General features: G+C 43.1%; 1 protein-coding gene and 1 non-coding gene across 8 annotated transcripts in view; both read right to left on the reverse strand.

The window, feature by feature from the left end:
* The window catches only part of NEDD4L (NEDD4 like E3 ubiquitin protein ligase), a 431,023-nt gene that overhangs the window by 226,359 nt on the left and 185,904 nt on the right, over positions 1 to 18,760 (reverse strand). The gene's annotated exons all lie outside the window — the stretch shown is intronic.
* On the reverse strand, positions 2,039 to 2,176 carry LOC119926099. Its single transcript, XR_005450009.1, has one exon. It is a non-coding gene; the product is annotated as a small nucleolar RNA SNORA7 (small nucleolar RNA).

Here is an 18,760-nt window from a genome sequence, read left to right on the forward strand (position 1 = left end):
TTGATGCTACAGCTGATCAGATGAATTCTATTCCCAAAACTGGTGTAAACATTTTAGGAAAAAATGCTTAAAAAGATGCAAACAGAAAATATTTTTTCAAAGCACAAGCTGAACATTCAAAATCTCAGAATCCTCTTAAATTATCCTTTTCAATTTAAAACACTCAGTATATAATAATTATGGTATTTGTTAAGCGCTTACTATGTGTCAAGCACTGTTCTAAGCACTGGGTTAGATACAAAGTCATCAGATTGTCCCATGTGGGGTTCATAGTCCTAATCCCCATTTTTAGACTGTGAGCCCACTGTTGGGTAGGGACTGTCTCTATGTGTTGCCAACTTGTACTTCCCAAGCGCTTAGTACAGTGCTCTGCACACAGTAAGCGCTCAATAAATACGATTGATGATCCCCATTTTACAGATGAGGGAACTGAGGCACAGAGAAGGGACATGACTTGCCCAAGGTGACACAGCAGGCAAGTGGCAGCTGGATTAGAACCCATGACCTTCTGATTCTCAGGCCTGTGCTCTACCCACTAAGCCATGGTGCTTCAGAATACACATTCAAACCATTATTGATATGATTTCAACCTTTGACAGGCAAAGCAAATAGTACATTCATTACATACACACACTCTACATTGCCCATACACAAGATAGAAAATAAGGGAAAGGGTGATTGTCTTTTTGAATGTGGACAATAAGTCCTCTTCTGTGTAGTATCATATCCACCCAGAAAATAGGGGGAGGTGGAGTTTCAATACAGACGTCTCCACATTTCAACCAGTTTTTCAACATTTCCATTCTATTGTGACCTGAACAAAATGCAGAAAGTCTTGAAAACTGCCCATTCCACATAGCTAACATGATAGAGTAACTTCCCTCTTCTCTCTCTCCTCCACAGCCAACATATGCAACAGTCCCCTGTGAGTATCTCGTTGACATCAAAAATCTCCAGTGGCTACCAATCAATCTGCGCATCAGGCAGAAATTCCTCACCCTGGGCTTCAAGGCTGTCCATCACCTCGCCTCCTCCTACCTCACCTCCCTTCTCTCCTTCTACAGCCCAGCCCGCACCCTCCGCCGCTAATCTCCTCACCGTACCTCGCTCTCGCCTGTCCCGCCATCGACCCCCGGCCAACGTCAACCCCCAGGCCTGGAATGCCCTCCCTCTGCCCATCCGCCAAGCTAGCTCTCTTCCTCCCTTCAAGGCCCTACTGAGAGCTCACCTCCTCCAGGAGGCCTTCCCAGACTGAGCCCCTTCCTTCCTCTCCCCCTCGTCCCCCTCTCTATCCCCCCAATCTTACCTCCTTCCCTTCCCCACAGCACCTGTATATATGTATATATGTTTGTACATATTTATTACTCTATTTATTTATTTATTTATTTTACTTGTACATATCTATTCTATTTATTTTATTTTGTTAGTATGTTTGGTCTTGTTCTCTGTCTCCCCCTTTTAGACTGTGAGCCCACTGTTGGGTAGGGACTGTCTCTATATGTTGCCAATTTGTACTTCCCATGCGCTTAGTACAGTGCTCTGCACATAGTAAGCGCTCAATAAATACGATTGATGATGATGATGACATACTTCATTCGACAGGTCCAGGTGATTGAGTTCATTACTTCAAAACATACGTAGTCCAGCATCAGGGATGCACCAGTTTCCACAATGGCCACCTCTGGCATTTCCCCTCTCATCCATACCCCTGATTGGAAGAAAGGTAAAGGCAACTACTGAAGACACACATCTCTTCTTCTGAAGGGACAAAATTACTTAGCTGGGATCTTTGGCTACCTAGACCTACTCTCATCCTTGTCTTATGCTATCGACTTGTCTCTGACCCATAGTGACGCCATGGACACGTCTCTCCCAGAACACGCCACCTCCACCTGCAATTGTTCTGGTAGTGTAACTGTAGAGTTTTCTTGGTAAAAATAAGGAAGTGATTTACCATTGTCTCCTTCCACGCAGTAAGCTTGAGTCTCCCCTCTCGACTCTCTCCAATGCCACTGCTGCCCAGCATAGGGGAGTTTTGACTTGCAGCAGATTGCCTTCCACTCGCTAGCCACTGAGCATGCTAGGAATGGAATCGATATGCCTCTCCTTGACTCTCCCTCCCATAGTCAAGGCTGGTAGAGTTCTGGAAACTCTCCAGGTGCGACCCTGAGAGGGGAAATCCCATCTTAGGCAGCTGAAAATTTAAATGTGGAGTCTGTAAAACTGGTTTAGGATAAAGCTTTTCAATCAGTGTTCCAGTGCTGCTGCCCATGAGTTCGTGGGCCAAGAATGGAGTGACATTGTATAGCTTTACTAGGTCCTGGTATAGGAAGGCCAATTTAGTTTGCCCAAGAGAAATCTTCCATCCCCCAAATTACCTCCTTTATGAGGGGAAAACTTTAGGGAATTAAGTCTTAAAACATCAACAGTGCCTCCAGCATTGCACTGCCAGGGACAATCTAGGCAACAAACTATAATTCTATGGCTAACCCACATGGGCAGAGAACTAGAATTCAACTTGGTAGTATCAGCACTCAAGAAAAAGAAGTGAATACAGGGTTGGGGAATTCAGAGCCCCCCCCCCCCCCCCCCAACATACTCTTCGGGGACTAACCAGCCACATTAAATAGGCCTCCTTATCCCCTAAGCCTTTGAGTAGCTGCACAATTGTACTAATATACAATTGCCCTCCCCAGCACGTCGAAAGAAAAGTTTTTTGATAGATTTCACTGGATCAGACATCGTCAGACCAAAACTAACAATAACAATAGTAATGATATTTGTTAAGGGCTTACTACATGTCAAACTCCCTCTCAGGGTCACACCTGAACAGTTTCCAGGACTCTATCAGTCTCAACTATAGGAGGGAGAGTCAAGCAGAGGCATATCCATTCCATTCCTAGCTTGGGTAGTAGCTAGTGAGTGGAAGGCAACCTGATACAAGTCAAAACACACCTGTGCTGAACAGCAGCGGCATGGGAAAGAGTCAAGGGCGGAAACTCAAGTTAACTGCGTGTAAGGAGTCAATGGTAAACCATTTCCGTATTTTTACCAAGAAAAGTTTATGGATCCACTACCAGAACGATTGCAGATGGAGATGGGGGCGTTCTGGGAAAGATGTGTCCATGGCGTTTCTATGGGTCAGAAATGACTCGACGGCATAAGACATGTCAAACACTTTTCTAAGTGCTGGAGTGAAAATACAATAATCAGGTCAGACAGTCATTGTTCCATATGGAGTGCACAGACTAAGATCATGGGTTCGAATCCCAGATTCATTACTTATCGGCTGTGTGTCTTTGGGCAAGTCACTTAACTTCTCTTTGCCTTAGTTACCTCATCTGTAAAATGGGGATTAAGACTGTGAGCCCCACGTGGGACAACCTGATCACCTTGTATCCCCCCAGTGCTTAGAACAGTGCTTTGCACATAGTAAGTGCTTAACATATACCATCATTATTTCTGAGCAGGAGGAAGAAAGTTGAAGAAACTATGGCACAGAGAAGTGACTTGCCCAGAAACACATGGCAGGTGCATGGCGGAGCGAGGATTAGAAAGAAAGGCCTTTGACTGACAGGCTCATGGTCTTTCCAATATGATAAACTTCTTCTCAACAGAAATTGTTGTGGTCCACGGATCATTTCAGGTTTCTCCTTAATACAATTCAAATCAAATCTCCTCCAACAGGCCTTTCCCAACTAAAACCTCAATTCTCCTGCTCCCTCTCCCATCTGTGTCACCCTTGCACTTGGATTCGTACCCTTTATTCACCCCTCCCTCTGCCCCACAGCACTTAATACATTGCCATAGTTCATTTTAATGTCTGCCTCCCTATTTAGACTGTAAGCCCGTTAGAGACAGGGAATGTGTCTACGAGCTCTTTTGGATTTCACTCTCTTAAGCACTTAGTACAGTGCTGTGCACAGTATTTGTTCAATAAATATGATTGATTGATTGCAAGAACAGATTCTGATTGGTGTGAAAGCGCAATGGAGTTCTCTTACAAGAATACTAAACAGGAAGGTGACTGACCCTTATTTTGAGAACTACAAGGCTTATGAACTCTTAAGAAGAGGGTTTTTTTGTTGTTGTTTCATGGTTTTGGTTAAATGCTTACTGTATGCCAAACACTGCTCTAAGCGCTGTTATGAAAGGCAGAGAGGAAGGTGTTAAGAAATCTTAATCAATGGTTGTAGCCCTGAAGACCTGACACACATTCTCACCTTTACAAAACCCAAACAGAAAATATCAGGCAGATTTGTATACTGTATTCAGCATCTAAGACCTGTAACTTTAAATATGTGCTATAGGTATACTTTAGGCCTACGGCCTCAACTTCAGATCTGGACCTCTGAATTACCTTGTGGCACCCCAAAGGCAACTGCTGAGTGAATATGCTAGCTACAAAATACAGGGAAATCTGGTAAGAAATGATCCCTTTTTTTTTTTTTAGTAGCAACAGCGTTATGGGAATGTTATGTTTGTCTCTAATTTGACCCACTCACACATATCCAGCTATTCTCTGAGTTATTCCAAAATTCCAAGAGTTAATACAGGAAACATGTCATTGGGAGAAGAGGTTAAATGGTTTATCTCTGACAAAGAAAACAATCCTTAATAGACATTGGCAGATTTTTCTCAGATAGACTGGGATGGGATGACTTCTGAAAAAAACACTTCAGCCTCTAAATTCCTCCTGCACAATAAAGCAAGTTTAATCAGGCAAAGTATTTACAAACATTCCAGCTGGCATCAGTAAAGGCCACAGGACAAAGTTCGCCTTTGGGGGCAGGAATGAGAAAAAAAAAGTTTACTTCTGTGTTGAAATACGCTTCAAGGAATTCTAACTAGAGAAAACCTGAAATAATCAGTAAAAGCTATGCCTTGGTGGAAGTTAATATGGGCCTAATAATAATTAATAATAATAATTTTTTTTGTATTTGTAGAACACTTTCGACGTGCCAAGCACTGTAGTAAGCACTGGAGTAGGCACAAGATAATTAGATCCCACTTGGGGCTCACAGTCTAAGTAGGAAGGAGAACAGGTACTGCATCCCCATTCTGCAGATGACAGAACTGAGGAATAGAGTAATTAAATTACTTATCCAAGGTCACACCGCAGTTAAGTGGCAAAGCTAGGACTAAAACCTAGGTCCTCTGACTCCCAAGCCTGTGCTCTTTCCACTAGTTTAGTGTTTTTTTTAAATGATTGGACCTAGAAAATAAACTGTTGCAAAACACTCTAAAAACGGTGACTAATCAGAGTCCGCATCAAAACACGCTTTCTTAGAAACAGTTGAAGGATTTACCCAATAGATTTCAAAAATTACTGAGCAATATTTGACTCTGGGCAGGTTTGGCAAGTTCTTACTTCGGATTTCCACAATCTAATCACACCAAATTCTTCCATAGCACGTGTTTGCACTATGCCCTTTGGAATATGCCATTGTTATTCTGGCAGCGCACATCAATCTAGATGGGACGTGGGTGCGATGTTAGAAAAAACAATTGCGTGCACACGTTTCCCTTAACGCAGTTAGTCAAGAACATGACCCCACATTATGAGTGTATCTACTCTACTGTATCTAGTGTATCTGTGGGTGGTGACTGAGGCCCAAAAGTGAAATGATTTACCCAAGGTCACACAGCAGACATGTGGTGGAGCTGGGATTAGAACCCAGGTCCTTCTGACTCTCCTAGGGCTGTGCTCTATCCACTATGCCACACTGATTGGCAGATTCTTCAGATCCCTGCCCATTTTCATCCTTGAGGACCCCAGGATATGCTGGCATGACAGAGTCTAACCTATACCGCCCTGCATCCCCCCCACCAACCCCAGGCCTCCAGTCTCACCAGCCCACGACCAGTCCCTCACACTGGGGTGGGGGAGATCAGATCTGATGCTCTCACTCAAGATGCACAATCTACAACAAATGCCCACGCCCTGCTGCAGCTCAGGAGGTCCCGGTGTGGGGGCAAAGAGTGGCAGATCGGGCTACTTACATACCTTTCTTGTTTGTAAAACAGTAGAGGGTGAAGTTCATGGCCTACACCCTGGGGGCCATCTGCCACTTGTCAGCTGAGGGACATGCCATTTGAAAACTGTACTGTCTAGTATACAACCTGACTAGTAGTTTAACAGAATCACCTAAAGCACTCAGTCACCTTGCCCTCTACTATCTTGCCTCAGAAGCAGCATGGCTCAGTGGAAAGAGCACGAGCTTTGGAGTCAGAGGGCATGGGTTCAAATCCCAGCTCCGCCAATTGTCAGCTGTGTGACTTTGGGCAAGTCACTTAACTTCTCTATGCCTCAATTACCTCATCTGGAAAATGGGGATTAAGACTGTGAAACCCCCGTGGGACAACCTGATCACCTTGTAACCTCTCCAGCTCTTAGAACAGTGCTTTGAACATAGTAAGCGTTTAATAAATGCCATCATTATTATTATTACAACCCAGCCTGCGCACTTCCTCCTTTAATGCCAACCTACTCTCTCCTCCATAATGTCACCCCTAAGCCCTTATTTCCTCTTTTCCCACTCCCTTCTGTGCCATTCTTGCACTTGATTTGCACCCTTTATTCACCCCTCCCTCAGCTTCACAGCACTTCTGTACACATCTGCAATTCATTTATATTAATGTCTGTCTCCCCCCTCTAGACTAAACTCATTGTCGGCAGGGAACTCTGTTGTACTGTGCTCTCCCAAGCACAGGGTAAGCGCTCAATAAATACCGTTGTTTGATTGATTGAGCCATTCCTAAAAAGAGCAGCTTTACAAGAGGTCTTACGATAGTCAGGTTATTTCATTCTGTAGCCGACTTGTCTGGAATTGACATTTTCCAGCTTTCAATAATTTTCTTTTTAAATAGAAATGCATGGGCTACACTGAGCACAGTACTAGTTAGCCACTAAGGGTAAGAAAAGTTGCATATTCATGGTGATTTTCATTTCTAGTCTTTCTACAAGTGAAAGGTGAGTGCACAAGAGATTGGATACAGTGATGGCATATTAACCTAAAAGAAATGTCCATGTCCCCACAGAAAAGTAAAGTAGGCATCTTTCAACTGAGTGCTTAAGCTCAGGATTATGTTACTGCACATTCCTTGAATGAGCTTATACGCTTAATTATCCAACCGGAAAAACAAAGAGTAATTGCACTGAAAAAGTAACAGTTCATTCAATAAATAAAAGATAATAATAATAATAATGATAGCATTTGTTAAGCGCTTACTTTGTGCAAAGCACTGTTCTAAGCGCTGGGCAGGCTACAAAGTGACCAGGTTGTCCCAAGTCGGGCTCACAGTCTTAATCCCCATTTTTTTACAGATGAGGTAACTGAGGCACAGAGAAGTTAAGTGACTTGCCCAAAGTCACACAGCTGACAAGTGGCAGAGGCAGGATTAGAACCCATGACCTTTGACTCCCAAGCCCATGCTCTTTCCACTGAGCCACGCTGCTTCTCTAATGTAATTTCTTCCAGCCCTGTTTATCAACTGTGATACAGTTGTCCTTTAGTTACAAGATGACATAAATGAATGAGATGAATCCACACTGAAAATGAAGTATTTTTGAATGTTCCAAATAAATCTCCCCTCAGGCTGCCAGCTCGTTGTGGGCAGGGAACATGACTACCAACTCTGTCATACTGTACTTCCCAAGCTCTTAATACAGTGCTCTAAACACAGTAAGCACTCAATAGATATGATTGATTGAAATATATCTAACCCTAGGCCTGTCCAATATGAAAGGGGAGGGAAGAAAGGAAAGCTACCAACTTGTGACAAACACCCATAACATACCTGAACAATAGCAATGAATGCATGTTGCAAATTCCAACTATTGCCTCATTTCCCTATTTCCACTGTCATCTAAACTCCTCTAACGTACAGTTTACCCCCATTACCTCTACTTCCTATGATCCACCTCTATTCCTGACTCTCTGAAATGTGCTCTAGAATTCCTTCATTCCACTGAGATTGGAGTGAATCTCAATGGTCACCTCAATGGTCAACCAGCACTTGCTCCTCACCAATATAATTATCCCTTTTCCATCATAATCCTGGACCTTTCAGTGATCTTTATACTATGTACCACACCCTACTGCTGATAACACCAGCACAGTTCTCTCCTGGTTTTCCTCCTCCTTCTCTGGCTGCTCTTTTCCTGGTTCCTCTTCTGCCTTTCACCAAAACTGTGGGTGTTTCAGGATTTTGTTACGGGTTGCTTAATCTTTTCATTTTATAGTCCCTCAGGGAGCTCATCTGCTCCCACAGTTTCAGCTACCACCTCTATGCAGATTACCAAATCTACTTTGCTAGGCTCAACCTTCCCTCAGCCTTCAGCCTCACATTTCCTCTTGTCTGCAAGGCATCTCCATATAAACGTTCTGCTGGCAACTCAAGCTCAATATGTCCCAACTCCTCCTCTTCCTTCTCAAAAACTCAGACTAACTTTCCTAACCCGGTTGACACCACTACCACCACCCTCCCTGTTTCCAAAGCTCAGAATCTGGTGATTAGCCTTGATTCCTCCCTCTCATCCCACATCGAGTCTGCCCCAGATCCTGGTCATTCTTCCTCCGTGATATTTCAAAGATCCACCTGTTCTCCAACCAAATCCAAATCCACCCAGGAACTTGTTGTTTGACTACTAGGAACATTCTCCTCACTTGATTCCTTGTCTCCAATCCCTCCCTTCTCCAGTGTATACGTCATTCTGATACTGATGATGGTATTTGTTAAGCGCTTAATATGTGCCAAGCACTGTTCTAAGCACCGGGGTAGATACAAGGTAATCACCTTGTCCCATGTGGGGCCCACAGTCTTAATTCCTATTTTTTGGATGAGGTAACTGAGGCACAGAAGTTAAGTGACTTGCCCAAAGTCACACAGCTGACAAGTGGAAGAGCGGGGATTAGAACCCATGTCCTATGACTCCCAAGCCTGTGCTCTTTCGAGTGAGCCACACTGCTTCTCAGATCATCTTTCTGAACTCATCTTCATTCCTCAAAGCTCTCCAATGGACACCCATTCATCTGTACTCCTGACCATAGGTTACAAAGCACTCCATCAGCTCTCTCCCTCTAACCTATCCACTAACTTCTCCAACTATATTCCAACTCATACTTTCCATTCCTCACAAGCTTGCTGTGTGTCACTGTCGTATTTCCCACCACTTTCTGGCTCACACTCTTTCTCCTGCCAGCAACTTCCTCCTCTTTCTCCAAGTCCATGAGACTACAGTCCTCCCCATCTTCCAAACTTTCTGAAATCCCATCTCCTTCAGGAAGCTTTCCCTGTTAACTTTTCCCCAGCTATTATTTCAGCACTTTCTGGAGCATTATAGCACTCTTGCATTTACTATTTTGTACTTTTTTCCATAAAGTTTTACATACCATACTATTAGAGAACTTGCTTCTCGTATTTAATAATAGCAGTATCTGTTAATCAATCAATCAATTGTATTTATTGAATGCTTACTGTGTGCAGAGCACTGTACTAAGTGCTTGGGAAGTACAAGTTGGCAACATATAGAGACAGTCCCTACCCAACAGTGGGCTCACAGTCTAGAAGGGGGAGACAGAGAACAAAACCAAACATATTAACAAAATAAAATAGAATAGATATGTACCAGTAAAATAGAGTAATAAATATGTACAAACATATATACATATATACAGGTGCTGTGGGGAAGGGAAGGAGGTAAGATGGTGGGATGGAGAGGGGGGCGAGAGGGAGAGGAAGGAGGGGGCTCAGTCTGGGAAGGCCTCCTGGAGGAGGTGAGCTCTCAGTAGGGCCTTGAAGGGAGGAAGAGAGCTAGATTGGGGGATTCATTCAATCGTATTTATTGAGCGCTTACTGTGTGCAGAGCACTGTACTAAGCGCTTGGGAAGTACAAGTTGGCAACATACAGAGACGGTCCCTACCCAACAGTGGGCTCACAGTCTAGAAGGGGGAGACAGAGAACAAAGCAAAACATATTAACAAAATAATATAAATAGAATATGTACAAGTAAAATAGAGTAATAAATCTGTACAAACATATATACATATGTACAGGTGCTGTGGGGAAGGGAAGGAGGTAAGGTGGGGGGGATGGAGGGGGGAAGGAGGGGGAGATGAGGGAGGCGGCTCAGTTTGGGAAGTGACGGAGCTGGGAGTAGAACTCAGCACTTGGAGCAGTGCTTCACACATAGTAAGCGCTTAATAAATGCCATCAAAAAAAAAAAAAAGAAAAAACTCAGGTCCTCTGCCTCCTGGGCCCGAGCTCTAACCCCTAGACCACACTGCTTCCCCCAGAGGGGATCCTACCAGGCGTGTCCGGGAAGAAGGAGCATAAAGAACGCCCAGAAGAGCCTCTCCGTGCCCAGACCGCGGTAAGTACTGTGGGGAGGGAGGGCATTCTAGGCCAGGGGGATGACGTGGGCTGGGGGTCGATGGCGGGACAGGCGAGAACGAGGCCCGGTGAGGAGATTAGCGGCAGAGGAGCGGAGGGTGCGGGCTGGACTGTAGAAGGAGAGAAGGGGGTGAGGTAGGAGGGGGCGAGGTGATGGACAGCCTTGAAGCCAAGGATGAGGAGTTTCTGCCTGATGCGCAGATTGATTGGTAACCACTGGAGATTTTTGAGGAGGGGAGTAACATGCCCAGAGCATTTCTGGACAAAGACAATCCGGGCAGCGGCATGAAGTATGGATTGAAGTGGGGAGAGACACGAGGATGGGAGATCAGAGAGGAGGCTGATGCAGTAGTCCAGACGGGATAGGATGAGAGCTTGAATGAGCAGGGTAGCGGTTTGGATGGAGAGGAAAAGGCAGATCTTGGCAATGTTGCAGAGCTGAGACCAGCAGGTTTTGGTGATGGCTTGGATGTGAGGGGTGAATGAGAGAGCGGAGTCGGGATGACACCAAGGTTGCGGGCTTGTGAGACGGGAAGGATGGTAGTGCCGTCAACAGTGATGGGAAAGCCAGGGAGAGGGCAGGGTTTGGGAGGGAAGACAAGGAGTTCAGTCTTGGACATGTTGAGTTTTAGGTGGTGGGCAGACATCCAGATGGAGATGTCCTGAAGGCAGGAGGAGATGCCAAGTACTGTACTAAGTGCCAGGGTAGATAACAGATAATCAGGTCAGACAAAGTCCCTGTTCCACATGGGAGTGCCAGTCTAAATAGGAGACAGAACAGGTTCTGAATCCTCAGTTTATAGATGATGATGATGCAGGCACAGAGAAATTTAGTGACGTCCAAAGTCACGCAGCAGGCAAGTGGCGAAGCTGAAACTAGGGTCCAGGTCTTCTAACTCACAGGATCATGATCTTTCCACTAAATCTCACTGCTTTCACCTCTTCCCTTTTATGGCATTTGTTAAGTGTCTACTACATGCCAGGCATTGCACTAAGCACTGGGGTAGATACAAGCTAATCAGCTTGGACGCAGTCCATGTTCTACTTAGGGTTTACAGTTTTAATCCCTATTTTACAGATGAGGTAACCAAGGCACAGAGAAGTTAAGTGACTTGCCTAAGGTCACACTGAAGACAAATGTTGGACCCTGGATTAGAACACAGGTTCTTCTGACTCCCAGATTCATGCTCTATCAACTAGGCCATGCTGCTTGTTTTTTCCTAATGAAAGGATTCTTAGGAAGGGTAATAAAGACACTCAGGAGAATATAACCATTAGCTTTAATAGGCAGAGAAAAATGAAGCTTTTAAAACTAAAATATGAGCCTGAAACACTTTTTATGCAAAGATATCAAAGTATCCAGGAAGGTAAGTATTTCAGAATTCTCTCTTATGTGTAAAAAAAAAAAAAAAAAAAAAAAAAAAAAGACAACCTGGGGTGGGGGGCGATTCAGGATCTAAATTCAAGACTCTTAAGTAGTGAGCCCAATTTTCCAGGTAAATAACATATCCTCTTTATATAAGCTGACTGTAAGTTAAAACTTCTAAACAGATATTGATATTTCAAAGCCAGTTTGTGTCCAAGAGGAACTCTGATTCCTCTTTGTCAGAACTGACCCATCTACTGTAGAATTCACTGGAAAAATAGAATTTGCCGCACTAAAATCTTCTACTTATGCTGAAATCAGCTGGTTTGTGCTAAAATATTGAATGATGAAAAATTTATCATTTTTCTTCAGGTTAAAAAATCTGTGTTTATACTAAACTACCCATGTTGACTGTCTGCTTTAACGGGTCCAAACTTGATGCCAAAGCAGCAGCATCAACAAATGTACCCAAAACATCCACAAACACCCCTGCAGGCATAGCTAAGAGCTGGCCTGAACTAAAGACCTGAAGAGATGAAGGTAACCTAAGTACATTAGAAGCAGCATGGCTCAGTGGAAAGAGCACAGGCTTGGGAGTCAGAGGTTATGGGTTCTAATTCCACCTCTGCCACTTGTCAGCAGTGTGACTTTGGGCAAATCACAACTTCTCTGTGCCTCAGTTACCTCATCTGTAAAATAGGGATTAAGATTGTGAGCCCCACGTGGACAACCTGATCACCTTGTATCCCCCCCCAGCGCTTAGAACAGTGCTTTCCACATAGTAAGTGCTTAACAAATACCATCATCATCATAGCGTAGAAAATTTAACTTTCTGCCTTGAAATAAAAACGCATTCTTTAATCATTCATAGTCAATAAACTAAAATTATTGGGAGGAAAAAGAGCCATCAAAATGGAAAGCAGGAGTAAGCTACCTTTGAATATAATTTTTAAGTCTTAGTAAAATCCCTTTAAAATTTGTAATTTTGTGGTGGAGGGAGAGCAAATGCAGGTTTTGCAGAGCTCCATTTCTGCAGGTTACAGTGGATGAGACACTGCAAGAAGATCTCTAGGTTACCACATGCCTAACCATCTGTAGGTCTGTTTGATTTCTTTTTAAGCACCTTCGCCCGCCTCTAGATGTCTTGAAGGTGCTAATGGCTTTTATTTAAAATGAGTTTGTTCCGACCTATGCAGCACACATTGCTAACTTTTTCCCAAGTTCTCTCAATCAATGCCATAGTTATAGCTTACAAAATCATACGTTTGGGGAAGCTATTAATTACTTTCACCAAATTACAAATAAAACAGGAGTTTATGACAAAAGGATTCAGTAGTTTTTCCAAATGCAGCTGAGAAGTTGCAACAATTTCAACTTGGCCAGTGGCCTGGAGTGGCAGGAAGCCCCACATTCCTGGGAGGCCTCTAGCACCTGGGCATGGAGGTAAGAGCCAAAGTAAACCAATAAAGGAGGGTGGCCTAAAGGCCTGAACAGGGGCTTAGGAGTCAGAAAGATCTAGGTAGTAGTCCCAGCTCTGCCACTTGTCTTCTGTGTGACCTTGAGCAAGGCATTTCATTTCTCTGTACTTCAGTTACCTCATCTGTAAAATGGGGATTAAGACTGTGAGCCCCATGTGAGAAATGGACTATATCCTGCCTGCATCTACCCAGAGCTTACTACAACGCCTGGCACATAATAAGCACTTAACGAATACCATGAAGAAATAGAATTAGGGCCCACTGGTAGAATGGCTTTTTGTCCAGTTTTCAACTGGTCTGTTCCCAGGAAAAGTTTGGGACATAAAGGTGTCCCGTGCCTCCATAGCTAAGGCACTGGACACCTATATTTCCAGAACTTTTACTTTAAACACCCAGCCTCCCTCCTGAAAGCTTTCAGCAGCACCTCTGTTTACATGGACCATGACAGCTCTGGATCTGTGAAGGGAGTCGAGGAGCCCTCATTGACACACTTAACCTCTGTATTGGCTCACCAAACTTCAGCAAAGACACTTAAGTTCCATTACGGGGCTGGCAGACAAGTGACTCGAATTCTTTAGGGCACTGAGCAACCATCCTTGCCTTTGGTAAAATATCAGAAATTTGGTTACTTAGTGTGGGAGAGAGGATAGAAAATACAGAGGATGGAGAAGGGAGATGGAAAGGGGAAATGGAGTAAAGAAAAACTATAAAGTTAAAAGGAGGAAGAAAGAGAGAGTGAGAAAGGGAGGGGAGAACCAAATACAGAGAATCAATTAATTGTATTTATTGAGTTCTTACTTTGTGCAGAGCACTGTAAAACCACTTGGGAGAGTAGAAGATAACAGAGTCGGTAGTCACATTCCCTGCCCACAGGGAGATTACAGTCAATCATATTCACTGAGTGCTTACTGTGTGCAGTGCACTGTACTAAGCATTTGGAAGGGTAAACTATTAATAGTGTTGGTAGACACGTTCCCTGCTCTCAGTGAGCTTACAGTTGAGAGCATACAGAGGAAAGGGGAAAAGGGGAGGAGGAAGAAGAGAAGTCTATATCACCACTGCCATCTTCTCTCTGGGCCAGGCTTGTGATCTCTTCTTAAGTATATGGATATTATAGTTTCCCACCACTTTTGTCTGTGCACAAAAGATCCCATCACTGCGCTCTGTAGTACAGAGGCCCTATCACTGCAGGCTCCCAGCAACCTTCTCTCCCTCCTTAACCTCTCCAATCCCCATATGACTCTCTTTCCCTCTCTATGTAAGCTCTAGACAGTAAATTCATTGTGGGTGGGGACATGCCTACTAACTCTGTTGCATTGTTCTCTCCCTATCAGTTAGTACAGTGCTCTGCACACACAAGTGTTTAATAAATGCCACTGAGTGATTCTCCCCATTGGTTGAGATGCAGATATCTCAGCCAACCATTTCTTTTTCCCTTTTGTTCCCCTCCACCAAGAAATGGGACATCTTATCATGGCTTGCAGTTGCTAAAGAGTAGCAAATAAATTCCTTCAACCCCTCAGCTGCTCTGTAGTGTAGTGGCCTGGTTGAGATCACTCATATTGTTATTATTATTACTACTATGATTATTATATTTCCCCTCCTGTTGCAAGCAGGGAGAGGGCAATGTTATTCTATCAACTAGAAAGCACTAAGATGCTTAATAAACTGGAGAAGCAGCAACAGCTGATCGAGAAGCAGCGTGGCTCAGTGGAAAGAGCACGGGCTTTGGAGTCGGAGGTCATGGGTTCAAATCCCAGCTCTGCCCATTGTCAGCTGTGTGACTTTGGACAAGTCACTTAACTTCTCTGTGCCTCAGTTCCCTCATCTGTCAATGGGGATTAAGACTGTACGCTCCCCGTGGAACAACCTGATCACCTTGTAACCTCCCCGGCGCTTAGAACAGTGCTTTGCACATAGTAAACGCTTAATAAATGCCATCATCATCATCATCATGTGCCTACCTCCACTACCTCCAAGGGTACTTTGTAATTGACATTTCACCTTCTCAGCTTCAATATCTCAGATGAAAAAGAACAATCCACTGAAACAAGCTTTCTATTCTACCCTCAGCATTTATATAATCCTGCTGTCTTGAGAGATGAAGAATATACTGGAGAAAGGCCTTTGACAGTCAATCCCATGTGGGACAGGGACTGTGTCCTACCTGAACATCTTGTAGTTTAACGCTTAGTACTGAGTTTGGCATGTAGGTTATCACATACCACAATTATTATTACTAGTAGAAAGCTTAAATTGTGATTATTAAATGGAACCACTACATGATGGATGGATTTTTAGCATAAAAGAGCTATAGAAAATGTCCTACCTGTTCTCAAAAAATAACCTTTACCCTGAAAGTAAGGGAAAGTAAGCACCTTTTCCTCTAATCCATTCTTCCCATGGGTCCTGGACTCAAAACAAATGTTCTGTGCTTATACATCTGTGAAATCCAAATCACCCTAGCAGTTGGGGAAATTTTTATTATTATCATAAAATGCCAAATAAGGAAAAGAGCTTTAGCTTGAAATTACAGAAATGGCTATAGAAATTCTCGAATCTTAAAACCCTCAAATTGCTCATTTGCTTCGAATTTGCACTTAAATGTCCAAGAAGTTGAAGCAATTTAAAGTTCAAAACAAGTACTATATAGCTGTAACTGTTTTTCCTTTGTCAGAAAAAACCCCCAAAGCACTCCAAAACCTTGAGCATTCACCAGTTCCAATTCAATTCTTTTGTAAAATGTTTGTTCAAATACTTCATTTTTGCTTTAATAGCCTAAATATTTTCCATCTGTGAGAAGTTTGAATGTATTAACATTTACAACTTCAATAGCCTTAGTTTCCATTTGGAAGCTATTCACACATCTGGCACCGCCCTGGCCTCAGTGTTTTCAGTTCTTTCATTTGAACACACTTTATTCCCCTTATAGTTTCTTTTGCAAGTGCCTTTTCCAAGTGCATTTTAAAAATCATTCTTTCTGAAATGTGTGTTCAGCTTTCTATTTCAATATTCTTCAAACTGAACCTTCTGGAAAAAAGTCTACTATTTAAAATTATGTCACGAGCTGAAAACAGCAAAAAACCTTATAAAAATTCATAATCTTGCCCATTCACTTTAAAGCTCAATTTAGGTTTTAGAGCTAAGTCTCATGCAACCACCTAACAAAAACTGACATTTGTAGGTGACGAAAAGCTTGAATAAAATGAAATATTTATGGCCACTTGGAAGCCTTTCAGGCTAAATGGTGGTGTTTAAAGTCTCTTAGCCTAAGTGCCTGCTTACTGAATAGTCAAATATTTGGAGTGACCTACCCAAACCAAACTCCACCCCATTCCTCTCATTCAGCAGGAGACAAAAGTATTGACTAAAAATGACATTCACAAATTTTCCAAAATATCAATTTACCAATATTGTACTGTTAATTATCTCTCCAAAGTCAAATCTTTAGTCAGACCTGAAACAGGCCCAACTGATTTTTTTTAATGGTATTTTTTAAGCACTTATTATGTGCCAGGCATTGTGCTAAGTGCTGCGGTAGATACAAGCTAATCAGGTTGGACACAGTCCATATGTCTATTTTACAGATGAGAAATGTGAGGCAGAGAAGTGAAGTGACTTGCCCAAGGTCACACAGCAAACAAGTGGTGGAGCTTGGATTAAAACCTTAAATCCTTTTAGAATCAGGTCCATGCTTTATCCGCGAGGCCATGCTGCTTCTCATATTGCCTCATTCTTTCAATAGTATTTATCAGGCAATTAATGTCTAGAGATCATGGCACAAGGCACATGGGAGAGTGGCCCTTGAAAACTTATTTAACAGTAGGGGAGACAGGCACACAAAGTGCATACCAAGTGGGTGCAGAAGGGAAACCAGAGAAGTTCAACTGGGAACAGTAAGTTTACAGAAAAATGAATAAATAAATGGAAGCAGCGTGGCTGAGTGAAAAAAACACGGGCTTTGGAGTCAGAGGTCAGGGGTTCAAATCCCAGCTCCACCAATTGTCAGCTGTGTGACTTTGGGCAACTTCTCTGGGCCTCAGTTAGCTCATCTGTAAAATGGGGATTAAGACTGAGAGCCCTGAGAGGGACAACCTGATCACCCTGTAACCTCCCCGGCGCTTAGAACAGTGCTTTGCACATAGTAAGCGCTTAATAAATGCCATTATTATTATTATTATTATTATTGTTCACATCAATATATCCAGAAGTGCTTGTGGAAGCTGTTGGATGTCATAACCAGGACCAGTGAAAATGTTAGGAATTGCTTTATGGAGGAGGTAGGTTTAAAAGAAGCAGCATGGCTCAGTGGAAAGAGCACGGGCTTTGGAATCAGTAGTCATGGGTTCAAATCCCGGCTCCGCCACTTGTCAGCTGTGTGACTTTGGGCAAGTCATTTAACTTCTCTGTGCCTCAGTTACCTCATCTGTACAATGGGGATTAAGACTGTGACCCCCTGTGAAACAACCTGATCACCTTGTAACCTCCCCAGTGCTTAGACCAATGCTTTGCACATCGTAAGCACTTAGTAAATGCCATTATTATTATTAAAAGAGGGCTTTGAAGGGGCACAGTGATAACCTATCCTCTGTTGGAGACAACAGATCTGCCGCATTCAAAGAAGACACTCCTAGTTATATTACCGATGGGTATTAGCAAGACTGAAAAATGCAATAGGAGACTGAAAAACCTCTTTTACCTTATGCACATACAGAGGTTGTCCTCTGCTAGTTGGTGGCAGCCACTGCACAAAGTACCTCTTGCTATTTCAAGCTCCCTGAATTTCAAGGGCCCGTACTGCAAATAATAATTGCCTCATGCAAAGCAGATGTGCTTACTGCCAATTACTCTGAGTAGTCCATATCTACGCCATGCCTCTTTAGGTTGTACTATACTGTATCTTTATGATGTTTCTTCTGCTCTATTTTCCTATGATCCACCTACTTCAGTTTTACCACATAGCAACTGTGCTAGATGACAGATATGATTTCGATGGTCATTAACTCTGAGTAAAGAACATCTGCAGTCCTTCAAAGTAGTGGAAACATTGGCTCCACATTCTGTATATCTTCCAAAGTATGAACTGGATTTCTGGAATGGGATTTTTACTTTATCCACAAATCTTTGTGGGATATGTTCCATAGTGAACAGAATTAATAGGATTTATCTCTTGGGTGCCCGATGGAAATTTATGATTGTGTGTAGGGATTCCTTGGTATAGAAAGGGTGTGTCCTCAGTTTTCTTCAAGCTTACTGTTAGCCCATAGCTCTCTGTGGCATCTGCAAAGTTGATCAAAATCATGTGCAGCATTTTTTAATGGGTGCTCCTAGAGTAAATCATCAGAATATAAAGCTCATATATGACCTGACTGATTCAAGAACACCTGAAGATGTTCAGTCAGTTCAGATGGAAGAGCATCCTGGAGGAAATACAGAATATTCTAACACCAACTACCAAGTCTGATGTCGTGTCCTTATTCATGGTAGACTATGCATGCCTTATACCACCTTGCCTTACTC

The sequence above is a fragment of the Tachyglossus aculeatus genome, chromosome 3 (genome assembly GCF_015852505.1).
Source record: "Tachyglossus aculeatus isolate mTacAcu1 chromosome 3, mTacAcu1.pri, whole genome shotgun sequence".
NCBI classification, from domain to species: Eukaryota; Metazoa; Chordata; class Mammalia; order Monotremata; family Tachyglossidae; genus Tachyglossus; species Tachyglossus aculeatus.